The sequence below is a fragment of the Carassius gibelio genome, chromosome A7 (assembly GCF_023724105.1).
Source record: "Carassius gibelio isolate Cgi1373 ecotype wild population from Czech Republic chromosome A7, carGib1.2-hapl.c, whole genome shotgun sequence".
Classification (NCBI taxonomy): Eukaryota; Metazoa; Chordata; class Actinopteri; order Cypriniformes; family Cyprinidae; genus Carassius; species Carassius gibelio.
This window is the reverse complement of record NC_068377.1, coordinates 14,998,414-15,009,172: the sequence shown is the minus strand read 5'-3', so window position 1 is coordinate 15,009,172 and position 10,759 is coordinate 14,998,414.

Below are 10,759 nucleotides of genomic sequence, written 5' to 3'. Positions count from 1 at the left end.
ATATATATATATATATATATATATATATATATATATATTTTTTTTTTTTTTTTTTTTTTTAATTATTATTATTATTATTTTTATTTTTTTTTGGACACATAATTGTACAACCTAAACTGACCATTATTTTTCATTTATTGATCTTTGACACAGTTATTCAGGTCCATTCTTTGATATACCCAAAAATAACTAAATACATATAACATTGGGTTTAACTATGATATTCAAGTATTTCTGTGTATAAACTACATTTTTATTAAGAAATTAATTGATAATAATAATAATAATAATAATAATAATAATAATAATAATAATAATAATAATAATAACAGATCTTTGACCAATACCATTTATTATATGCATTTTGATTACTTAATTGATTTTGAAGTACATTGCATTCAAATAGTTTATAAATGCAACTAACTTGGCTTATAAACATGAAGCCCTATTCTGAGCTAGAACCTGAAAAAGTCAAGAAGTAAATGATAGAGGAAATTATTAAAGAAAGACAGCATATGGTGTAATGACAGAAAAAAAAAGAGAAGGAGTGAACAATAGTTTGGCATAATGTAAGGGACATTGCAGATTTGCATTCATAACAGATGTATGAAAGCCTGTGCAGGACACCCAAGCGTCCCGTTGAAGGACGTTCTTTATCTATCCGGCTTTGCACTGTCGGGGAAGTGTTGTCCCGCTGAAACTGGTCAGGTCCATGTGCGGATCTACAGGACAGCTTGGCACTCAGCAAGCGGCCTGTGCTGTCACATCTCTCTGCTTGTTGGGCCACATTGGTGAATGGCGGTTACTGGGTACTGGCAGCTACAACTGAGTACCTGCTCATCTGCTTCTGGCTATGGTTGACCTGGGGCGGACTCTGTGGGCCCATGTGCCTCTTTAGCGGCCAGACAATCTGCTCCTTCTTCACACAGACACACACACAAGCATCACAAACATTGTTCTGCCTCAACAAACTGACACAGTAAATACACACTGAATACAGAAGCCCACAAATATTAAACTCCACTTGCTGAAATACAAACTAAACATAAACACACACACACAAATATAATATATGTGTCACAAAAGGAAATGCACACATTCTGGCCTTTGTTTAGTCTCAGCCCTCTCCTCTCCCCATCATTCCCTTCAACCACACACCTTGTTTCTCTTCATCCTTCTCTCCACCTCCTACAGTATGTGCTGCCACCGGCTCTCTCCATGTGTAGTGCTAAATTCCCAGATGTACCATCTGAGTGGTTCCATCGCCAAGACTTTCTGAAAACTCCACACGGGACGGCTGCCCCACTGCTGCAGAAGAAGAAAGAGGAATTCCTTTTAATCAAGAATTAGAGACAGCTTGGCCAAGAGTCCTGGGAAGCCTATGAAAGTTATTTGAAAGGAAGGAAACACTGTAGTGAAACTGTTTAATTTCAGTGTGATTGTGATTTGGTTGATGGAATCGGTCATTCACATTTTTTTTTTTTCATTGCCCAGTTGGATGAATAGAGAGATGGGCCTTCTGTTGGGGCAACTTAAATTTACAAGAAGGTGCAGTGACTTCAATGATGGAGGAGAGACTGCAATGATGTTGCAGGCTAATCTGACAGTTTACTTAACAGCAAACCAAAGATTTTAGAGCATGCACGCTATAATCCATGATTAGATCGACAGGATAGCTGGTTCAGTGGTTGCCCAGTGGTTACATGAAAAAAAGTGCACAATGCACTTCTCTAAATTAAAAAAGAAAAGAAAAGAAAAAAAAAGGCCCCTTGTTTTCAAACCTGAAAAAAAAAAGCTTTATGTCTGAACGGTGCCTAGGCAGTAGATAATATTGTAGATAAAGTTGTGTTGATATTTATAAGAACACTGCAAACAGTTGCAAGTATTTAATACATGTGTCAGGTAGCTTACGCGTGTTCACGTGAAGGGGTAGGGGTGTCTTGATTCTCTTTTGGTTGGAGGGGTAGGGGTAAGGTAGCCCTTCAAACAAAACTTTTTCGGGACCATGCTTCAAACAAAGTGGTAAACCGGCTTCAGCGGCAACGTGGCTGCCCGAGCGAACAATATGACACAAAAAATATAAGCATTATTGGCATTAATAAAGATTTTAATGAAAAGTAATCTTTTTTTTAAGTTAAATTCAATCATGGTGTTCATATTTATGGTCATGTTATTCAAAGAAATGTTTTCAAAAAATCACTTAAGTTTGCTAACGTCATATCCTTACTACACGATAGTACCACAACATGTTTTCATGTCTGATCAGGGTGATAACCTCCATAGACAGTGAGGGGGGCTTCCCCCCAAAAAATTAGAAATTGCCTTTTCTCAAATATTGCCAATTTGACAGAGAAAGATGCATATACTGTACAGGCGTCTTTGCATCTCTCTTTATAATGAGTAAGTTTGATTAAAAAAACTGAAATTTTATCCTCTCTTTGCTGGACAATATAATGTAGCGAGCATTTAAACTTATTATTAAAAGTTGCGGGGCAGCATTGACAAGATTCTTTGATCTTGGATGTGTGAGCTGCACAATCTCCGATGTGTGTGTGTGTGTGTGTGTGTGTGTGTGTGTCTGTTAGCAGCACATTAATATAGAACAATAAGGCTCTAATGCACATCAGTATGGGTGTGTGTATTGTAGGACCACATATGATGATGTGTATAGGTGTAGTAGTGGGGCCCCAATTCTTAGTGGAATATTTTCACTATTGGCACTCTGTTTCAAGGGACAAGAGGAAAGGATAGGCGTAGAGTTAAAGGTAGGAGGATGAGTATAAATTGGGAATTGGGATTGGGCCTAAATATGTTTGATAGAAATACAGTAAAACAACAGTATTGTGCAATATTACTAAAATTTTGAGTAACTATTTTCTATTTTAATATATTTAGAAATGTAATTTACTCTCATGATGACAAAGCTGAATTTCCAGCAACCATTACTCCAGTCTTCACCGTCACAAGATCCCTTGGAAGTTGTTTTAAAGGGTTAGTTCACCCTCAAGCTATCCTAGGTGTATATGACTTTCTACTTTCAGACAAAAACAATCAGAGTTATATTTTAAATTGTCTTGGGGAGGGGGGTTAATAAAGGTCTCCTGAAGCAAATCAAATCATTATTTTAATTATATAGTGCATTACTTGGCGCCATTTCCTTAGAATCTTTCGATTGAATAAGCAAGCTATGGAAAACAGTGAGCAGAAGTAACACGGCATGATCGTGGTGTCTCATTCCCTCATTTCAGGAAACCAAAGTTACGTCAGTGACAGGATACGTTCCCAGTCAGGATCATTCTATCAATGTCACGTCAGATGCTGACGTATTGGGGAACATGGAAATCACAACGTATTAATGCAAAGTGTGCTCAACATAAGGGAATCAGATAGCCCTTATACACTTGCACATTACTATGCCATGTGACAGACTCATGATGCATGAGCATACATACTTAAGCAATTCTCCAGCATTAGGCACACATAAGTGTACAATACAGAACAATTGTCTCAGGTTCAGCATATGAATGGGTTAGGGGGTGGCATTGCCGGCGCCACCCCATTATGATGTGTTTTACTTGGCCGTAATACAGTTTGCTGAAATTAAGCGACTAGCCCCGCTTCAACCCAATTAATAAGATAAGAGGTATATATTCAGAGCAGACTTACCCATGTTCCTTGAGAGTTTTCTAGCATTCCTCCACCACCCATCTACTCACTTCTAACTATTCCTATCTCGACCAGGGGATACTCTTGGTCTGGGCCAAATTCTGATCTCGGAGCCCTCCTCTCAGACAGCACACTAAAAATACATATAGCCATTACTCTAATACATAGTTCAGTTATGAAACTCGAACTAAACACAAATTGGTTCATTAATATGCCATAGCACTGGCCTATCAGGTGTACTTCCTAATTAGCACATATCTAGCATTTCCAAGCCTGTGTTCGGTACATTGCGTGATTATGAAAGCTCACGTTACAATTTTATTTTTGCTGCTGTCAATATACCTTTCTAGAATTATGTCTCATCTGGACATAGATGAGGTGTTATCTCTGGTGGATCAATCTTCCGATGCCGGATTCTGAAATGGAGATTCCCAACTCTACATCTGCCGAAGTGACTCAGCGAGCTACCAACACTACTAAATGCTGGAATGTTCACCTGGCCCAACACTCTGTTGTTGACAATGCTTCAAGCCAACCTTCTCCTCCTTTAACAATCTCCGCACATGCTAAAGCTAAAGCAAAAGAAGAATACAGTTAGACCCACGCTACTACAGTACTTCAACAAAAAAGACACATAGCAATCTATAAGATGGCACTGATCCCGTGCTTTCTGTCCTTCTCGAAATGAGGAATTCCATTGGTAAACTGGAGAATAAAGTCTCAACTTTGGAAAACGCCAGCCTCTCTTTTCCGTCTACTGCCTACGTGTCTCAGATTGATCCATCATTAGACAACACAGCGTCCTCATCTCAGGAAATCTCTCCACGGCACACTGCCAGCAACAGCAAACAGTTCCCCATGTATCCCACCAGCTGCAGCAATACGTCACAACCTGAGAAGTCAAATACTAGCAGGTAACTATATTAATCTTGTTAAAAACCAGCTTTACTCGACTTATACACTTGAAAAATGAATGCTATCCGAGACCTTCCAAAAGTATATCTATAGCTGAAGGTGTATACAGACATACAATATGTTAGGTATGCCCCAATAGAAGTGAGTTGAGTTGTAACGTATTTCACTATTATTTCAGACTTAGCTTTCAACAAAGGTGGCTCACTCTTCTATGAATATCACAAATATATTTTGGCCAAAGCAGCTATTAATATATCACGCTTCAACAGAAAACTCAGCTAGTCAGTTTTGGAACTTGAACTGATTAGCAGGTATTTCACTGGCCACAGAGCTATCTCTTTTTTGCAGTTCTTTTTCTCACTCCAAATGTCTGTGCCCAAGGACAGCATACCTTCAAACGTAAAACTCCAACCCTCTCATTAAGGACTCTACTGGATCTAAGAACTTTCCGAATAACTCTAAACTGGTGAAAGATCCATTAAATTCTTCAGTTCCATTCTGTATTAAAGTCAATGAATCGGTGTGCCCTTACCTTAAATGTACATTCCTTCATTGTTCGAGTCATTAAAGTCTATGTGGTGTGAAGAGCTCTAAGAGGATAATTTGGCTAATTGGGATGTCAGCGACACAGACACTCCATCTGATGGTGGGGTGGATTGCATAGGTGAGGTAAAACACAACACAGAGATATTTGAAGCAGTTTTACTCACCGCATGTGGTTCCAACACGCGATAGTGACCCTTTTTCGTTGGGACTGCATTATCCTTAAGAAATAAACGATGTGCAATCCGAAATGCAGGGAACAAACAAAAACACTTGCACAACTCCATTGATGCTCTGTAAAAATAAACTCCATCCACTGGTCCCTTAAATAGCGACATCAGCCTTGGGCTGACAGTGTCAAATATTTGTCTCAAATTGTACAGATGTATGGTGTCATGTGAGGGTTTGAGTTTAAGCATCACTTCCTTGACATAATGCGGAGAGACAGGATTGAAAGAAGTCCATAGGACAGGTAAAGTCATCTCTATTGGTATTACCTGATCGAGGATCGGAAACTGGGCTCTCAGACTTGAAGCTTTATTGCTGAAATAACTAGAAAAATCCTCACAAAGACAGGTAGTGATGAGAAATAACATGGGGTTTAGAATGGAGTTAATAACAGAAAAAAAGAGCATTTGGGGTGTGGTGGTGTTTTTCAATTTGTTTAGAAAAATAGGAAGCCATGGCTTTCTCAACAGCATACTGATATGATGAGCAATTTTATAAGATCTAATACAAAATCTATAATTTGTCCTTTTTCCACTTCCTTTCTGCTTTTCTGTGGTCAACCCATGGCTCAAATTTAGATGTAGGTTTTGGCTTAAAGAGTTTAAAAGAAGCTGTAAGGTTTAATGCATTTGTCCATGTGGTATTTAAAACAATAAAATTATTTTCAGCATTAAGATCAGATAATAGAGATTGTAGTGACACAAGAGGGTTGACCTCATTATAGAGTTTGATAAAATATTCCCAAAAATTAGGCAGATATTTGCGGGCTTGTGTACCTTCAGAGGCAGGTGTGAGAAGGCAATGGGAGGAACAATTTAAATAAAACAGGAAGATACAATCAGATTCATCAATCAGAATAAATTCAGTCCGACTGAATCAAAAATTGTGCATGTTAACATAACCACAGTTAGGTACAAGGGAGAAAGCTTCTAACATTAGGTAAGAAAAAATTTAAACATTTGTGTAACTTATTTATCGACTTGTTCATAACAATTTGCTGTGGAATATGTGCTGATCGGATCCAGTAGGGTCTGTGTCTTCCTGGCTGGGATCGGGTCCAGCTGTCAAATAACTGATGGTCCGCATCAGTGCCGGGTAGTACATTTTTGAAATTTCTTGGTTCTGCACAGGCCTGGGTCCAACTTTCTAAATAATAGACGGTTCAAGGATGGTTCAGTGTTGCATGAATTTTTAGACCCATGTAGACCTCTACTATATAGCACATTTAAAGATCGTTGATATATATCACTTAAAATAGCTCCCCTACGATTATAATCCAATTAACCACTTTAGTGCTATTTAGCATGATTTTTGTTTAGTTTAGAGTGTAAGATAAGACCCTAAAGTGCACAACTGAGAAGAAAAAAAACTAAGAAACAGTTATATATTAAAAACAATTATAAAAAAAAAAAAAAAAAAAAAAAAAAAAAAACATCAAATATGAGGTGTCATGCAGATTCTGGGAGTGTCAATTTACACATGACTTATTTCTTCTTCACTTCCAAAAAGCTACATTTTAACATTGTTTAATGTAATATTTCTCAATGCCATTATATGTAACTTTTCTGAGTTAAATAAAATATTACTCCTCTATTTATTTAGAGATAAGAGTGAATGAATGTTGTACCTCTCCAATAACAATAAGTAGCTTGGCTTGACTTGAGTTTTATCATTCGGGGGGTATTAAGTTAAAAGAACATAGTTTTAGCATATTCTACCCATCTTTTGATGTAGGCCTATATGCCAAGACTGATGTGATGTGAGGAAGTGATTAGTCAATTTTGGAATATGATATGTTGGCAATGGAAATACATATGCTTCTGAGTCTTTTTTTAAATGACAACTACAAGTGAAGGATGGATGATATCAATATCTGAACTCTAAACTCATTAAATATTGCTTCACAATTGAAACATCTGCATACTAATTACAACTTAATTCCTTCATTTGTTTATTTGACAAAAAGTATATTTCTAACTAAACACAGTGGGGATATCAGATGTACTAGCCAGGTCAGAGCATATCAAAAGAGACATTTCCATATAATAATGAGCCCACAGAAAAAAATAAATGGCTTGCATGATGTTGTTGTGCTATAGTAAACAAACCCCAGACCCTCAGGCCAAACACTGGAATAACTTCTGGGTAAAATAGTCAAGTATGATCACCCTCAGCTTTCCTTAGCAGCTAATTAGAAATATTGACATCGAAGAGATACAAGGCTTCTAATGGCACTGCATATTTTAAACTGTGCTTTTAAGAGGAACAAAATGCATCCATTAATTGAAAAGGTCATTGAAACGTTACATCAAAGGGTGACCTGTTCACAGGAACCCTATTGTTTTGCTGACATAATCTTACAAAATATGAATGCATTATAAATGTACTTGAGTGAAAATCATGTCATCATTTACTTACCCTAATTTTGTTTCAAAACTTGATAATCCCCTTTCTTGAGAGTCAATATGGAAGATGGTGATGACAGACAGACAGAGACAGACAGACAGACAAACCATTTCCGTGTTATTACAAATAATGTGCTATAACTGTCTACAATCATATACACGTGTTTATTATCTTGAAAAACAAATTTTAATGATTCATGTTCATTTAGGTAAAGCTGTGACTTCTCATTAATTAATGAGTTAATTAACATTGCACTCTTCTATTATTTTAGCACACAGGAAGGTCAACAGAGATTTTACTTCTGGTGAAGAAGGTGAAAAAGCTGGAACCACAAAGAGATTGATATGAAGAGAGCCAGAAGAGCAACAATGTATTCCTATCCATTAGCTTTTCAAATTTCATTATTGTATTTCCACAAATTATTTTAATAACCCAAACACAGCTGTCTGTTACCGTTTACAGAGAAATATTGCAAAATAGCAATAATATTTTTCTTTTTTTTTCTTCTTCATCTGTATTAAGGAGATTACCCAGCAGTATTCGAGTCATTAAAGTCTATGTGGTGTGAAGAGCTCTAAGAGGATAATTTGGCTAATTGGGATGTCAGCGACACAGACACTCCATCTGATGGCATGTCCTGCTGGTTAGTGGACACTGCTGGGAAAGGCTCACGGCAAGGGGTGATAACTGAACACCCGACTCTCTCAAAGAAATCCTCAGCTAAATTAACTGTCATCGGGCTAGTTCCAATTATTCAGGTGGGTGGGGTGGATTGCATAGGTGAGGTAAAACGATCAAATTACCAATAAACTAAGATCAATAAAGGAGTGATCATCAAGGGATGAAGTTACAGAACCCAGTTAAATTTGGAAAAAAGGAACTGAGTGTCTCTGAGAAACTTGTTATGCGATTCAAGGATGGATATGGAAGTAGTTTTACGTTGCACTCTTGATTCTAATTGACAATCATGACATTCTGTGGACAAATATTTTACTAAAATTATTTCTAAACTATACATAGGTTGCCCTTGACAACCAATTTTGTACAATGCAACAATTTTATATCACTTCCATTTATTGTTGTTCTCTGTCTCTTTCTTCAAATATCATCACATATCTCAACTCAAATCAGTAATTTATATCCAATTATGAATATATTTTGTATGTGGTGATGTCATTATCACTAAATAAACCTTATCGGTATAATGCAAGAACTCATGACCCTGTCTGTACAGTATTTTGCAATAAGGATAAACACTTAATATCTACACACATAGATGCATGTTCCTCACAAAAAATGTTCACTGCAGCCTCATTTATCAGTCCACTAAATCAGTGTTTCCCATCCATGTTAATTTAGCCCCCCAACACTGCACATTTGTTCATGTCTCCTTAATCAAACACACCTGGTTCTGGTCATCATCACATAGAGTATCCTGAACTGGGTGTGTCAGACAAAGGAGACATGCAATATGTTAAATTATAGTTTTAGTATAGTTTAATTCAAGCAGGGACTAGAAACACCAACCTATGTTGAATGTTACTGTATATAATCAGAACATGTTGGGTGTGTTCAAATCCTGTCATGACATTATTTAGTGTAAACTAAAAGCAAATATGACAAGTGGGCAACACAAGTTATATGTAGTCGTTAAAAATATTTTACTATTATTTGTCAAGAGGAATCCAAATTTAGAAATTGTGGTCTAAAGATGGACTATAGGTTTACTAGCAAAATCTCATATCCACAGTTGTATCACTCAAGTGTATGCTTCTGAACAGGTGGCCATGCCCTCCTAAGGCTGGCGACCCCACAGCATGGAAACCTCTGCTCTAAAGAAGTATCCCATACTCACAGCTCTGCAGAGTTTAGCTTAAACTTTAATTAAATGCAAAATGTCTTTGGTTATTTTAATTGTGATGATTTTGGCTCACATTTAACAAAAATCCACCATCTTAACAAATTAGAATACTTCATAAGACCAATTAAGGAAGTAAGTAAGTAAGTAAAATTTATTTGTATAGCACATTTCACAGATAAAAATCACAAAGTGCTTCACAACAATAGTTAGAATGCACAACACTTATAAATACATTACAGCACATAATCAGACAAATTAAAATTAACAAAAAAAAAAAAAAAAAAGAAAAAAAAAGAAAAAAAGATTTTTTAGTGAATTGTTGGCCTTTTGGAAAGTATGTTAATTTACTGTACATGTACTCAATACTTGGTAGGGGCTCCTTTTGCTTTAATTACTGTATCAATTAGGCGTGGCATGGAGGTGATCAGTTTGTGGCACTGCTGAGGTGGTATGGAAGCCCAGGTTTCTTTAAGAGTGGTCTTCAGCTCATCAGCATTTTTTTTTTTTTTTTGGTCTCTTGTTTCTCATTTTCCTCTTGAAAATACCCCATACATTCTCTATGGGCTCCAGGTCTGTTGAGTTTGCTGGCCTATCAAGCACACAAACACCATGGTCATTTAACCAACTTTTGGTGGTTTTGCCAGTGAGGGCACGTGCCAAATCCTGCTGGAAAATGAAATCAGCATCTTCAAAAAGCTGGTCAGCATAAGGAAGCATGAAGTGCTCCAAAATTTCTTGGTAAATGGGTGCAGTGACTTTGGTTTTCAAAAAACACAATGGACCAACACTAGCAGATGACATTGCACCCACATCATCACAGACTGTGGAAACTTAATACTGGACTTCAAGCAGCTTGGGCTATGAGCTTCTCCACCCTTCCTCCAGACTCTAGGACCTTGGTTTCCAAATGAAATACAAAACTTGCTATCATCTGAAAGGAGAAATTTGGACCACTGGGCAACAGTCCAGTTCTTCTTCTCCTTAGCCCAGGTAAGACATATCTGATGTTGTCTGTGATTCAGGAGTGTCTTAACAAGAGGAATACAACAACTGTAGCCAAATTCCTTGACATGCATGTATGCCTTGACCCCCGCCTCAGTCCATTTCTTGTGAAGTTCACTCAAATTCTTGAATCGATTT